This window comes from Felis catus, chromosome E2, assembly GCF_018350175.1.
Source record: "Felis catus isolate Fca126 chromosome E2, F.catus_Fca126_mat1.0, whole genome shotgun sequence".
Classification (NCBI taxonomy): domain Eukaryota; kingdom Metazoa; phylum Chordata; class Mammalia; order Carnivora; family Felidae; genus Felis; species Felis catus.
Window position 1 is genome coordinate 52780702 of NC_058382.1, and position 15540 is coordinate 52796241.

Here is a 15540-nt window from a genome sequence, read left to right on the forward strand (position 1 = left end):
TCCAGGGGACAAAGTCAAGGAAGTAAAACTCAGGGCTCCTGTCCTGCTCTTTCAACCGGAACCATTCTACTTTTATTTATCGTCCCTTGTATGACACCTGAGATGCTATTCATGACAAAAGGGTTTCCTGCGGCTTTAATAACAGCAACAAAATAGTATGTTGAAGACATTATACTAGGTGAGAGAAGCCACTCAGAAAGGGCCGTATGATTCCATCTCTGTGAATTGTCCAGAGGAGGCAAATCTATGGAGACAGAAAGTGGATTAGTGGTTGCCTAGGGCTAAGGGCAGGGAGGGATTGAGGGATAACCGTTAAGGGAATAGGATCCCTTTGGGGATAATGAAAATGTGCTAAAATTGACGTTGTATGACTCCGTGAATATACTGAAAACGATTTTACATTTAAATGGGTGAATTGTATGGTATGCAAACTATGTCTCAATAAAGCTGTTAAAAATAGTATGAACGGGGTGATGTAATTCAACCAGTCTGATGCTCACGTCCCCCAGATGTCCCCATTGAAGTTTGGACTGGGACAGAAACCCAGTTGTGGCCTGAGTAGCCCTTAGTGGAACTGACCAGCCCCCTCCAACCCAAGCGTCCTACTGCTGTTACTGCTCCCTTAAAGCCATGAGCTTTTTTGGTAGCCACATTGCCATGTTGGCTGTATTATTTAAGCTGATTCTTCCCTGCACTGCAATACTTGTATGTGGTTCTCTGTCTTCCTCCAACCATCAATATGGTATAAACCTCCTGAGGACAGAATTTCCAGTTCACCGTGAGTGATAATTTTTAAATGTTATTTATTTATTTTGAGAGAGAGAGCGAGCGAGCATGCACAAGTGGGGGAGAGGCAGAGAGGGAGGGAAAGGGAGAATCCAAAGCACGCCCCACTCTGTCAGTGCAAAGCCCCATATGGGGCTCGGTCTCACAGACAGTGAGATCATGACCTGAGTCAAAATCAAGAGTCAGATGCCTAACCTACTGAGCCACACAGACAACCCACTGTGAGTGATTTTTTAATAATATCAGTTATGACTTCGTGCCCAGCATGGTACTTGTTGTCAAAAACATACAATGAATGAGACGTGATTCTTGCTCTAACTAGCTCACAGCTCGTTTGGGGAACACTCGTACTATCTACTGAAACCAGGGAAGATTTCAGCCAAGAGCTTATGATTAAGTGTTGAATGATACCTTGCACATCACCAAGTATGAATGCAGAAGAGTAAGACATTTTAGGTAGAAGGAACAGCATGGGGAAGGTCACTGAGCTAAGAAAAAACACAGTATGATACCAGAATCATGAGAAATTTGCTGAGAATTAACTTGAGCCCACAGTTTAGAAAGATTGTATATCTTGGACAGCCTGGCTGTCCCAATCGGTAGAGCACGTGACCCTTGACCTTAGAGTTGTGAGGTTGAGCTCCACGTCGGGTGTAGAGATTACTTAAAAATAAAATCTTTAAAAAAAAAAAAGATCATCTATGATATGCCATATCCAGAACTTTCATGGGGCAGTGCTTACATGTTAGCCATAATTCTTGGTGGCAATTAAAACTCGTTTATGACAAAAGAGAGTATGTTCATCGACATACTAGAAAGTCTTGGCATTAGTTGTGGCTTCAGGCAGGGCAGGATCTGTGGCTCAAATACATAACCAGATTATTAGTCTCTTTCTATCCTGTGGCTATGGTGGTCTCTTTGTGACTCAGTTCTGCATTCTTGTAGCTGGTGGGAGAAATGGCTGCCTGAGGGACCAGAACCTTGTTCTCATGCAATATTAGTAATGGAAGAAAGGGACCTTGCTCTCAGAATATATGCATCCCAGGGAAGATTCTAGTCCAGTTTAGATCATGTGCTTTGTCTCTGAACCAATCACTGCGGTCAAGAGACAGGTCATTTAATTAGCTGACCAAGGTGATGTGTGGAAAGGGAATAGAACGCTCTGACCCACAGAATCAAACAGAGTAAAGTATGCTTCCTAGAAGAATAGAAGGAAAAGGAAGGACCAATGTGCCGAATAGGAAGAACTATAGTTGGGTTAGCCCCTGTATCCCCTAGGATGTTTTTCTATTTTCAAGTTCGGGCATTAAGCTACATGTTTGGTGTCTTATTCTTGTGATTTTGCGTTTCAAACCTTAGCTGAGGATTTTACGCCATGCGTGTTCAACTCCAATCCAGTCGCTTATTAACAAAAGAGAATGTATGCCTTTTTCCTCTTTTAACAACCCCAGTTTCCTCATCAGTGAAATCAGGGTAATGGTGGGGACATGGTGAAGGTCCATCAGGAAAGCCAAGCACGCCCTCAAAGCGCATTACGGTTCTTCCCGGGCCAGGCCGAGTTTATCCACCTGCTGTTGACGTAGGAGCTTCTCCCTCTCCCTGTCCATTCGGCAGACTGATCAGACGGAAGGTCGCCCCTTACACCCAGCGGCCCCAGACCTCTCAGGAGAGGGCAGGTTGCTGCCCGCGTGCCAGTGAGGAGCCAGCTTGGGGCAGGTGGTAGAACCACATCGTTTCCAGATGAAACAGGGCTCCCTGGACATCAGCTGCCATGCTTGAAGGGGCGTGCAGACAAAGAGCCAAATTTAAATTCATGTAATGTTGCTGTTTGTAACATTGAATACTTAAGACATCTGCTCAAAGTCTCGCATTATAAATGAATGGAAAGGATCCAGGAGTGCTTTATTAGATGGGAGCCGTTAAGTGAGCGCCACATATTTCAAAGCAGGATCTTAATCAGACATTATTTATATCTGTAATATTTTACAAATTAAAAGCAGTAGAAATAGTCACCGGAAGGATGTCAGCAGGCAGGGGTGAAAAAAAAAAAAAAAAGAACCTGAAGCCTACAAGAGAGAGGCTGATCATCTCTGGGGGCGGGGGTGGGGGAGGGTGAAAAAGTAGCAAATTTACCGTCATTGGCAGGTGTCTAAATGTTCCATTTAAATTAAATGGCACATGTCACAAGGCAGCATGGGCATTGCGCATCCCGCCCTGCGCTTCTGTTTCGGCCAGAGAGCCTATTTTTCTTCCCCTCTCAGCTCAGCCACCGTCTCCTCCCTGACACTGGGTCACCCAGGGCTCCTACTTTATTATTTCCTTTTACTTTAGTTCATTATGCTCTGTGATTCAGTGGAAACATAAAAAATGGTTCTTAATTTTAATTAATGGCAAACTTAGAACAGGCCCATTTAATAAATCTGTTCTCTGAACTTCACAAGTCTCTTCCCCGGCAAGGGCCTCCTGTCATTTTATTAGTGCCAGAACCTCCCAACCGAACGGCTGAGTAATTGACAAAAACTGCAGGTAAGGCAGGAGACACGTAATTGATTCGTACGATGCCTTCCGCAGAACGCACTGAAGAGTTAATTATTTTTCCTGCAGTTGGGACTCAGCTGTTGTTTCCACTGGGATTAAACAGCTGTCAGCATTGTTAATGACATCAAATTCATGCATTAAAATCCTCATTCCCTTGCCATATAAAGTGGGGTTGCAGAAATCTCTGCCACATCCCCCTTTATGAAGGAGTGAAAATTCAAGGAAAGATAACGGCCCTTATTACAAAACCACAGACCGGAGCTTGTGTTGATGAAATCTCGTAATGAGTAATTAAGCCGCTTTGCAAAAGTCGGGCTGTCATGTTGGCATTTGGGTACTTAGGTTCCTTGGTGGAAACAGCTGGATAGACTGGGAAGGTGATAAAGGAAGAAAAATAGAATTTTTCTCAAATGATCTCCCCCCCCCCTTTTTTTTTTAAACAACGCAAAACAGTTACTAAATAATTAACTGAAAATGAACTTTTGTATCTTTTTAAAGTGTCTGCTGATTTCTTCAAACATCTGTAACACTATGTCTGATGAATCGAAATGAAAGGCTCGTGTCGCCTTTTTTGGGGGGGGGGGTATTTTTCTTTCTGTCTCGATCTCCCACATTGTATGAGAACAAACTTTAGGGGTTTGTTTCTGTTTGCCTTGTCTTGCTTTGCTTAGTTTTGTTTCTTGAAGCATTTTCTTAGCACATGAAAGTCCAAACCTTGAGTTTGACTGGGCGATCTGTCCCCGAGGAAAAAGTAAATGAAGGTATGTCTGCCTGTCTTGCAACACAAATCCCTATGCAAGGACAGAGTCAGGGGTGAGAAGGCAGGAACAGCACCAGGGTTTAGAGCTGAGGGCCCCCACTTCCCCTGGTAGACAGAATTGGGTATTTTTCTGTCTCCAACTGAGGAAAAATATACATGTGTAGACTTTCATGTTTCCCTTCAGCCTATCTGTTTCATGAAACAAGATCAACCCTAGGATTATTTCAGGATAACTGTTCTTTTTCCCTGGCAAGGCAAAACTCACCCAAACGGCCATTTCGAACGTTTAAAATTATGTTCTAAAAATCTTTCCCCTTTCCCAAAACATCTGGCAGTCCAAAAGTGAGCTCTCCCCCACTTCGGCACCTGAGGGTAGGGCGCGATGTCACAAACCGAACAGTGATTAGCAGGGCCCCTCAACTTCCTTAATACCAGGATGCCGAGAGAAGGGCAAGAGGCAAGACAAAATCATCAGAGGGCCCATTCTTTTGGATTCCTGTTAGAGCAAAACCATCGCAAAGGAACTCCTAGAAACGCAGAGGCAAAGCAGTTAAATAACTAACTACCTCCCCGCCCAGATAATAAAATGGGAGCATTTCATGTGTCACATCCATACCCATCTTAATTGGACGGCTCGCGGGTTCTCTCCAACCCCTGCCTTGTACTGCACGAGCTTTCTGGAGTCTTAGCAAAGGAGGAATCACTCAGACTTAGGTGTTCGGTGAATGAGGCTTCCTTCTCCCCAACTGGCTCCCAGTGCGAGCTGATAAATCCATCTTGGTTCTGATCATCAACCAAACAAGCCATATTTTTTTTTTTAGCAGTATCATGTCATGACGCACCAGGAATCATCTCAGTTTGGTTTTTGATTAAGCCAAAGCCTGATACTCCTGACTCAGAGACAGCATCACCCGATGGAAATCGCTCGGCCTCTATGGCCAAGGCCATTTGCAGTTACAGCATGGCCAAACCCCGAGGCCCACGCTCGCTCTCTGGTGTCGGGTCCCCCAGCTCACCGCCTTTTGGAGTGGGACGTTGAGGGCGTAACCTCCCAAGGCCTGCAACCCAGGCCGGGAAGCAGGGACAATTTATTACCCTGGCTTCCCGTCCGCGAGAGGCCTGGGGAGGCCTTGAAATTCGCAGCTGCAAGTCAAATTCCACCAGCGCAGTCACGAAATTTAATGAGGCCTCTCCGGACTCAAAGAGAGATGGACGTTTCCAGGCTCGCTGGCTCCTCTCCGCACCACCCCCCACCCCCACCCCCATGAGACCTTCCTGCAAAGGCCTCCAACACTGGCATGGCTGGGTCTCAGGCACTTGACCTCCTCCTGACTCTTTAGCTGCCAGTTTGGGAACCTTTGAGAACCCTTCTCTCTGGAGACGTCGCTTCCTTTCAATGGCGCCTTTGGCCAGTTGCCCGCTCCGGGGTGCTGTAACCTCAAGGGATGTTATCTCCCTCAAATACAAATTTGAAGATTTTGTCTTCCGTTCTTCCTGGTGTATCCTTGGATGTCCTGCACAGTGACTGACACAGAGAAGTCACTGATCATTGTGTGGTTTTTTTTTGATGAATGAATGAATGACTAAGGGCTTTTTTTCCTTGCAAAACACCTTGCACGCTTTAATCTAGCCATCATCTTGTGAAGCACACCTACTTCTTTCTGATCTGCATTTTTAGGTAGTTTTGAAATGAGAACCAATGAGGCTGCTTTAGTTCTGGTACGTCCTGTCCTCACGCACTCCCAGCACCCAGAGCCGTGCGGTCAGAGTCTCAGATCCGGAGCATGTGATGTGCGTGGGCCTGTGATTAATAGAGCCTCGTGGCACGCAAGCCGCGCAGCCTGGGAGGCCAACCGAGCAAGTCATTTCTAAAGAAGGGACCCACAGGGCGGAGAATGGGCTGTGCCACGCAGTGGAAAGAGACAGAACATGCATACTTGGCCACTGGAGGGCCATTTTGGTCCCGAGGAGCAAGTGAGGTCAAGGATCTACGTCGGGAATCCTCAGCTTGCGAGCGTCAGGGCCTCAGCCCCTCCAGGCGTTAACATCCGCACCAGTCAGAGGGCTCCTGGATTAGCGTGACACCGACATAAACGAACACAAAGACAACATACCTGCGGTGTCCTGGGGGAGAGGTAGGGGGTGCTCGACAGCTAGTTCTTTTCTCTTCCTGTAACCTGCACGTGCACTCCCCCCCCCACCTTCTACCCTGCACCCTGTTCTTTATCTGAGGCCCACCGACATAGAAGTGCCTGGCTGGGGTTCCACACCTCTCTTCTTTTTGCTGGTTTTGTTTTCTCGAATGTAGCACACAAGCCCTTCGGGGCACTTTCCCCTGGTCTGGGAGAGTCCGGTGTTCACGGGGGCTCACGTACGTGTCAACCCAGCAGCTCTTTTGCTGCCTTTGGGCAATTATGTAAGAGCTGTTGATCCTTCTCTTGCCCCCGTAAGTGAGCGAGTGGTATTTCAGGTACCCTGTACATCTTTGAATCAAGAGGTTGTTTTGAATTGCTCCTTTTGGTGAGATGCAGGCAAGTGGGCCAGGACTCAAGAGCTCCGGAAGGAGGAGGGAGGAGCTTGGCGTTTGTCAGAAACGTACAGCCCTGGAATGCAGATGGCCTCCCTTGGGGACCTGGGCTCCTTGTAGGATCCTCAGAGGGCCTGGAATCCTCCAGATCGTATTCATGTGCCTAATCAGTTCTGACCACAAAAGCTCTTGGAGTGGCCCTGTGTCTGCCCTGGCCCCCTAGATACATCAAATACCAGGAGCCTTAAGGACCTTAGCTAAATGAGCCCGCCCCCCACGCCCCCCATTTTATTTTTCCATCCTTGAACCCCACTCAGACCTCCTTTCTGCATTTGGGGCAATTTCTTCATCCCTGTTTCTCGGAGGGGCTTAATATACAAATTATACATGAACAAAGGTGGTAGGAGTGAGGGGACAGAAGGACCTTGGTGAAGGCAGAGCCCAAGGGAGAGCTTAGAGGGAGGGTAAGCCCAGCAGAGGGCGAGGGCGGGTGCGTGGGCTGCCATGACCTGCCCGACCACCTTGGGGGCTCCGTTGCAGGCACACTCTCCCATCTTACCCTCGCAGCTCCCCTCTGGGAAGCAGCAGGCGCACTACCAGTATAAGCGAGGAAACGTGAGGCGCGTTTGTGTTCCTATATATATTTTTTAAGTGAGGTGAAATTCACATACCGTTCAAACGAACCATTTGCAAGCAAACAATCCATGGCAGTTAGTACATCCACGATTTTAGGCAGCTGCCACTGCCTATCTACAGGGAGTTCCAAAATAACCCCTCACCCTGCAGTAACCTGGGTACCCATTCTTGCTTCCTCTCGGCCCCTGGGAGCCTGCAGTCTGCTGTCTGTCTCTATGGATTTGCCTTTTCTGGACATTTCATATCAATGGAAGTCTACAACAGGTGGCTTTTCAGATCTGTCGTCTTCTACGTCTTCTAGCGTCTTGAAGGTTCATCCACGGTGTGGCATGCATCGAAACTCCATTCCTTTTTGTGGCTGAACGCTATTCCGTGGTATGTTGGTACCACATTTTGACCATCCATTGATCCACTGATGGACATCCGTGTTGTTTCCACCTTTTGGCCGTTGTGAATGATGCTGCTGTAAACACGCACGTCCAAGTGTTTGTTCCCGTCCTGTGTTCAGTCGTTCGGAGGACAGACTTAGGAGTGGCATCTACCCAGTGCTCGATCCTTTGGCCATCCCATCCTTCACTTTTCGATGAATTATCACACTGTTTTCCACAGCAGCCGAACCGTTTGCACATCCCCCCCCCCCCCAGCAACATTCAAAGGGTTTAGTTTGTCCACGGCCTCTCCAATGCTTGTTTTTCAGACGTCTCCGAGACAAGGAACGGTGCCCATTTCTCAGGACATGTGCAGGCATGCGTGGAATAGGAGATGTTGAAGAACCTGGGAGGTCCCTGGTGGCCCACAACTTCTGTCTCTCTTTCTTTCTTCCCTGTGGAAGCAGCACTCGGTGTCTTCCCAGGTCGGCTGTATTGGTGATGTTTGCCTTCATCCAAAAGATGCAATTGATAACTGGAGGTAGAGTCGGGGGTTAGTCAACGTGTGGGCGCCCCGTCCCCGACTCCCACCCCAAATCCGTGCCAAACTATAATTGTTCTTCGCCTTTCCAAGCATCTGGGTGATCAGTTTTCATTTTGAAGTAGGTCATCTGAGCTCCATTTCGCAAATGGAGAAACTGAGGCAGAGTTTGCCAAACATGGCTCATTTCCCTTGGCATTGCCATTTTTTGAACTTTACGTAAACGCTTTCGCTGCTAAGTTTGTGCCAACAGCATCACTGGAATTGTTTTTAGTTCTCTTGGCTCTCACCAAGTCTACACAATGCCACTCGAATTGGCAACGTCAGAGTCGAACCTCAATTTTCGCAATTAATCGCGCCGCAGTTAATTAAATTGATTGCCTGGCAGTCCAGCCTCATTTAAAATACTAATAGTTTATTTATTTATTTAGCTGTTTACAAAGCATTCTTAGCTGCCACCGTCTTGCAGGATTCCGTTTGGGTGTCCTGACGACGGACATGATAATAACGTCCGTGTCTGATTATTCTGTAGTTAAGAGTTCTAGGAACTGGATGGGGCAGTTCAAACGAGGGTTACAATTTTGACTTTGAAAGTGGGACCAGATTTCCTTACTCACCTCCGTTCTCCCAAGGAGGCAGAAGTCCCAGTTTAGCTACTAAACTTGCCGCCTTTTAAGTAAGTGTTTTCCAGAAGAGCATTTATTCTCAATATCTGAGAAAGAGGAGAAGGAGAGTATCAGGTTAAAGAGTGCAGTTGTGTGATTCCGTAGTATTGAACTCCCTGGACGATATGTAGGGGTGTCGCTTTCCATTTTATTTGCTTTCAGAAACGTGAAAATAGAGTCCTATCAGGTCCTGGCAGGGGCCCTGCCTTTTGGTTCTTGATGCGTGTATAGATCTGTGCTAAGAGGCTCTTTGCTCCTTCGTCATGAGGTATTTTTGTATGTAATGCAACAGTACTTTCCAGGTTCCTCGAAGCCTCATGAAGCTCTTTCCGCAGACTTGTGTGTGTTGGCGCGAAGCCTGTGTCCTAAGAGGGAGGGTCCTGTGCCGCTAGCCTTTCCTGAAATCTGCATGGGGTCTACACGACATCGCTGGGGGCCTCAGCCATCTGACATGGCTTCACCCACACCTCCCAGCACCGCTTTCTTGTTCCCTCATTAGGATTTCTCTGTGCTTGCATAATGCCTCAGCCATTTCATGATCTCTGTGTGAATATTCAAAAATGCCCAAAGACGAGAAAAAAAAAAAATGCCAACAGAGGCTTTCCAAGCGGTGTAGAGGGAGCGGGGACAAAGCAGGTTGCTGTCTTGCATCCACATGCAGGATGATTTCACACGGAGCCACGTCATTTAAGCCCAAATAGTCCTGAGAGGCACGTACAACCAGCTCCAGATGAACAGCAGAGCAGAAAAGTGAAGTCATTCCCCCTGGTCTACAGAGGATGCTTGGATTTCAAGTCCTCGCTCTGTCCGTAATGCCAGGTACCACCCAAAAAGTCAAGTGGCTCCTTCAGACATGCCTTGAATTTGAGTGCTGCCACCCTGTGCTATGTTGGAGAAACCCTCCAAGGACCCCAAGGGCCCCAGTCTTTGATGGACGGGGTCTCAAGATTCACTCTGTCCGTCTGAAGAGCGCTGGACCCACGTTGGGTGAAACGTCCCCTCTGCAGAAACGTGCCCACATAAGCCACACCAGGCTTGGGGCCAAGCACTGTGGGCGTTGAACTCCTTCTCCTCCATGGCTCTGAGGGGGAAACGAAAATGAAAACAGAAACAAAACAGGACACAGCGGCCTCTCCTGTGCACCCACCTTAGAAATAGGAGCGTGCATTTGCATTCCTTCCAACTCGTGTATTTGCAAAATACAGACAGGCAAGTTTGAATCGCGCTGACTTTGAAAGCATGATTTTGAGCAGTTATCTGGGGGGAAAAAAATACCTCCTGCTCACTAAATAGGTCTGTCAAGGAGAGTCATAGTACAGCATGCCATTGCTCGAATACACGTGTGTACTGGTAAACTGGACGAACCAATTAAGTAGCAAAATGTCGACTGCATTCAGGCCCTTCCTGGTCCGCAGACAGACTTGTGCGAGTTCATTTTCATAGCGGTGTGTGTGTATCTTTAGACCTTAACTGACAGATTCCCACAGCGAATCAGGTAGGGAGTTATCAATTACATGGTTAGCTAGGCGCTGCCCGTGTGCGCACTGTGACTTCCTGACAGAAGCAGGCAGAGAAGGGGGGAAGGACTAATATTTCTGGTGCAAAAGGACTGTTAATATTTTCAGCTGGGCTCCTCGAATATGCACGTTTATTTTGTCAGGAGAAAGATGGGCACTTCCGCGTCGCAAAGCCTAAAGAAGTTTGCATTGATAAATAGTGATTACCATAATAGTCTCTCGTAAAATATATTTTATTTATCAAATGAATACCCTTCTGAGCTTCTCTTTATCCTTCCTGTGATGGCTATATTAATTTCATCAAATTTTGATTTCTTCATGGTGGTGTCGTGAAGAGTACTTGAAATAATAAAATTACCCTGAGCAGATTGCTTATGAAACCATTTGCAACTGCAGGAGCAGTAATTGGGGCTATCGTTCCCTTTGGCTGCAGGATAATATATTCCTTTGTTTTCCTTTGTGAAATATTTACCGTGAGTTCCCCTTTAGCCCGAGTCTGATCTGTAAGTGGACTGTGTTTTGCTTTTGTGGGCTGATGCCGAGAGTGGGATTCTCAAGTCTGTCTCCCACCGAGATACCAGACTTGACCGTTTGGGATTTCTTTGCAGGATCACGGAGTCAGAAAGAGCTAAAAGATGCACCATGGATGTCCAAAGTGTTTACACGTAAATAAATAGGAAAGCCGTGGCTGCAGGAGGGAAGCATTTGGGAGATGACCTGGTAGGAGAGCAGGGTCTAGAACCAGGGTCTCTTCATTCCTGGTCTTAGGTTCTTTTCATGACCCCACCTCCCCTCCCCTCCTCTCTCCTTCCCTCCCCTCCTCTCTCCTTCCCTTCCCCTTATCCCTTCCCCTTCCTTCCCCTCCCATCCCTTTCCCTCCCCCCCTTCTCCCCTCCCCTCCCCTTCCCTCCCCCCCTTCTCCCCTCCCCTCCCCTCCCCTCTCCTCCCCTCCCCTCCCCTCCCCTTCCCTTCCCTTCCCTTCCCTTCCCTTCCCTTCCCTTCCCTTCCCTTCCCTTCCCTCCCCTCCCCTCCCCTCCCCTCCCCTCCCCTCCCCTCCCCTCCCCTTCCCCTCCCCTCCCCTCCCCTCCCCTCCCCTCCCCTTCTTTCTCTTCCCCTCCCATCACCTCCCTTCCCTTCCCTTCCTTTCTCAGTATTGCTTAGCTATTCTAATATCTGTGTTGCCAAAGATTGTAACATTTGCAGTTGATTTGCTGGTTCCTCCCACATGAGGGGTCAGTGATGGGCCAGCTTTAGTATTGTCCCTACTGTGGATGGGCTGAGGGCAGAGCTTGTATTGTGGGTTGTAGAATTGAAGAGTCAGAGGTGACAAGAGCCGGGATTATCCAGGGGGCCTGGGACGAAACCACCTGGAGCAGAGTAATCACAGGATGTGATACCTTTAAGCCAACCTGATCCAAGCAGCTTACTCATTTGGCTTCAGGGTACTCCTCAGAAACACTTAACAAAACCTGTTATCAAAATATTAGAATTGGGTTTGTTTCCTAATTAAGGATCCAGTGTCAAAAAGTACTAATTATGACCGTTACCATTCAGAGAGGCTGCAGGTGAAAACCTATGATAATTTTGTTACTATAGGAAAATCTCTGTGTGATAACGTAAGCAACGTACCACTCTCTTTGCCCAGAACAGATCCTTAACATGTAAACAATTAGAACGAAAACTAATCTGCCTGATCGTGGCATCTTGAGTTCAGCATTACATAATCGTGTTAGGATGGCTCTCCTCCTGGGAAGAGTAACACATTGCGTGTCTATCATTGAAGAGCCTTCTTTTCTTCTAGGAGACACCACGATGCCGTGAATCAGGGAGGAAGGAGGGGAGGGATAGGTCGTGCAGCAGCATGTTCGCTGGCCCATTCCCCTTGCCTCCTGGCCAACACCCCTAGATTGTATTTCCCACATCCCCTTGCTGTTAGATTTGGCCGCATGACTGAGTTCTAACAGAAGGGATGAGCCCCAGGATGGAACTAGCCTGGATCCCTGAATGACCTCATGGAGCTCGCCTCCCGCTGGCAAGAGTTTACAGGAGTGAAAGATAAAAACTTCTTTTGGGTTACGCCTCCAGACTTTGAAGTTTGTCTGTTCAAGCAGGTAGAGTTAGCTAATACAGAAAAGTGGGACTGGTGAAGCATTCCATCTTTTTTTGAGAGTTGTCCTTTGTTCTTGCTCTGCGTCTGGTCTTCAGCAGAGGCCAGTACAGAGCAGAGCCTGGAGGTCTAAGGAGCTTTAGCAGATAAATTGGAAGTCCCCACACAAAAGCAGCACTCTCTAGGTCAGGAGTCAGCAAACCTTTCCTGTAAAGAGCCAGATAGTCATTATTTAAAAATAGCCATAGACAGTATATGACAAAATGGGCATGACTGTGTGCCAATAAAACTTTATTTATAAGGACAGGTGCTAGGGTGCCTGGGTGGCTCAGTGAGTTAAGCCGACTCTTAATTTTGGCTCAGGTCATGGTCTCACAGTCGTGAGATTGAGTGTCACATCAGGCTCTGTGCTGGGAGTGCAGCCTGCTTAAGATTCTCTCTCTCCCTCTCCCTCTGCCCCTGCCCCACTCACTCCTGCTTGCTCTCTCTCTCTCTCTCTCTCTCTCTCTCTCTCAAAAATAAAAACAAAAATAGAAACAGGTGGCAAGGCAGGGTAGAATTGGCCTGTTTGCCCACATCTATCCTGTGTGATGACCCACATTGGAGGAATCCTGGCATCGACTTTTTTCAGAGTGGTATTGATACACTTCTACTCAAATAAGTCAACTGGTTTATGTAACAACATACAAGCTGACCCTCGGGATCCTTCTACCAAAGTTCTCGTGTTTTCATAAAAGCCCTCGGTTGCAAGTGGTCTGATTGTCCTTGTCTGTTTTCATGATCACCATGTTGGTGTCTGTCGATCGATACCTGGCATTTTGGGTAATGAGTGTGTGCAGGGATGTAACAGAAAGGGAAAAAAGCAAGGAAGAAGGAAAAACAAGGATCCCATGGGGGGCGGGGGAGAATTGATTTATTTTATTTATTTATTTTTTCTTATAATTGGCCCGCACGTTTCCAGTTTTGAAGCCTGGTTTTATTTGCCATGTCAAGAGAATACAGACTGATATTTGGGCAAAAAGAAAGAAGCCCGGACACCAATGCGGTTCCAAGGAACTCTGAGTCCCCTGCCCCCTCCACCATCTCTCTCTCAGCAGCCAAGCTCCGGCCACCCATCATCAGGGTTTTGAGACTTTGTGTTCGAGAACTGCTCAATCGCAGATGACTTCAGCCCCAGCAGCAGTGGCCTCCGTGACACGTGTGACATGATTCTTTCCAGGACTTAACTCTGGAGAGATCTCCATTTCCTGTTGATCGTGGGGGCCTTCTACACACAAACCGTCTGTTCTGTGACTTTGTCACAGCGCATTATGTCAGGAAAGAGGAAACAGTTCAGGCTGTGAATCTGTGTCACTGGCACACAGGGTGTGGTGCCGTGTTGTCTCGCATTGTAGCTTGTCAACACCGCAGGGCTAACAGCAGTGGCGTCAGGGTCTCCGTGCCCCTGATCACTTCCCATCTCGACACTGGTGGAGCAGGTGTGTCTGAATTATCTGGATCCTTCCAGCAGGAGTACTGAAGTTGCAGCTGACGCCTGAGTTCCAACCGGCTGCCTTCTCACACTCACTCAGCCAGGATCCATCTGAAACAAAGACCTTGACTCGCCAAGGAATGCGGATGCTGTGTCAAAAGGTCATGGCGAACAGCCAAAAATGCACCATGCTGACCTCCAGTTCTCCTTGAGGAGTGGATTTGAGGGCATCCCGGGGTCAAGAGGATATCCAGCGCAAGCTTGTCTAAGATGGCATGGGAACATGGCGGAAATGTCAAGATTAACTGGGGCTTAAGGGAGACATTTACCAAAACAGGAGCACTCACACCCCTGGCTTCGTCAGCATTTCCCCAGGCGAGATGAGTCAAACATTTATATTTTTACATACGCGACGTGCTTGCAATTTTCAACCCGGGATGATAGAAAAACTTATTGAAAATAGTTAATCAGTTTTACAAAGACGCCATAGGTGGAGGTGCGTGCAGACCCGTACGGTTTTGAAAGTCACCTGGAGGGTGCCAGTCTGACTCATAGCTTTACGAAGGCACATTCCTAGTGTTCTCTGTGCGTTCCATGGAAAACAATTGGTTTGGACGTGAACTGGTTTCTGTTTTTAGACTCCAGGCCCACAATACCCTAAATAGGTTGGGGCTGTGCTGATTTGACCATTCTTTGCATTTTAGTGAGTTTTCTTGTTCTTTTTGCGCATACGTGATCTGCAGAAATTAAGGATGAATTAGAACAGGGATGAGAAACCCACAGTATACTTGACATCGTTCCCCAGTTCTGGCTCCACGGCAGCCATCATTAGCTTACGGATACGCCCTTTTCCACCCAAATGTGGATGTAATTCCCACACCCTAGCTAATTCAGTGCTCCAGGAAGTTTTCAACTGAGCGGGTGTGATGTACACGCTGAAGCTCATTTGCCATCCTGGATAACCCTCAAGGAGAGTCTAAACTACCACTCTTTTGATGTTGCTCCTTTTGAGAATTACAGATCAATTGCCCAGGGATTTATCGGACACCTTTTCCAATAACCTGCATTATGTTAAGCATCAGAATTTCAAGGTGAACGAGAGACTCCCTCTGACCTCAGGGACTCGGGAAAACACAGTACTTCAAGGTCATGCCACAAGCTTCTACAAAAAGGATGGCCCAGGGGTGCGGGGAAGGGATATTTATCCACCAGCAAGTGGAGAGGGAGAAGGCTTCCCGGGGAGGCGATCGTGGGGCTTCCTCAAAGGACACACCCACCGTGGTTCTTCAAGGACAGCTTTCACAGAGAACCAGCTTCCCAAGGGGATAGGATTGCGGGCCCAGTAGTTCTCCTGTCTCTTGGCTTAAAGCACACAGAAGGTCTTCGTGATTCGAGATCTCCTTGCATCGTGCCTGGAAAGATGAATATGTTTATAAGTAGGCTGTGCTTATTAATCCAGTTCTGGCTTTGTTGTTCTGGACACCGTGATCGTAGCTTTCTTTTCTTTTCTTTTCTTTTCTTTTTCTTTTCTTTTCTTTTCTTTCCTTTTCTTCTTCTTCCTTTTTTTTTTTTTTTAACTTTGGACAGTGCTATTTTTCTATCTTATAGCAGGAGTAGGTTGGAA

The 15540-nt window shown here is 47.5% G+C and overlaps 1 protein-coding gene across 1 annotated transcript in view; it reads left to right on the forward strand.

Annotated features, from left to right (window-relative positions):
• The window catches only part of WWOX (WW domain containing oxidoreductase), a 983070-nt gene that overhangs the window by 760492 nt on the left and 207038 nt on the right, over positions 1–15540 (forward strand). The gene's annotated exons all lie outside the window — the stretch shown is intronic.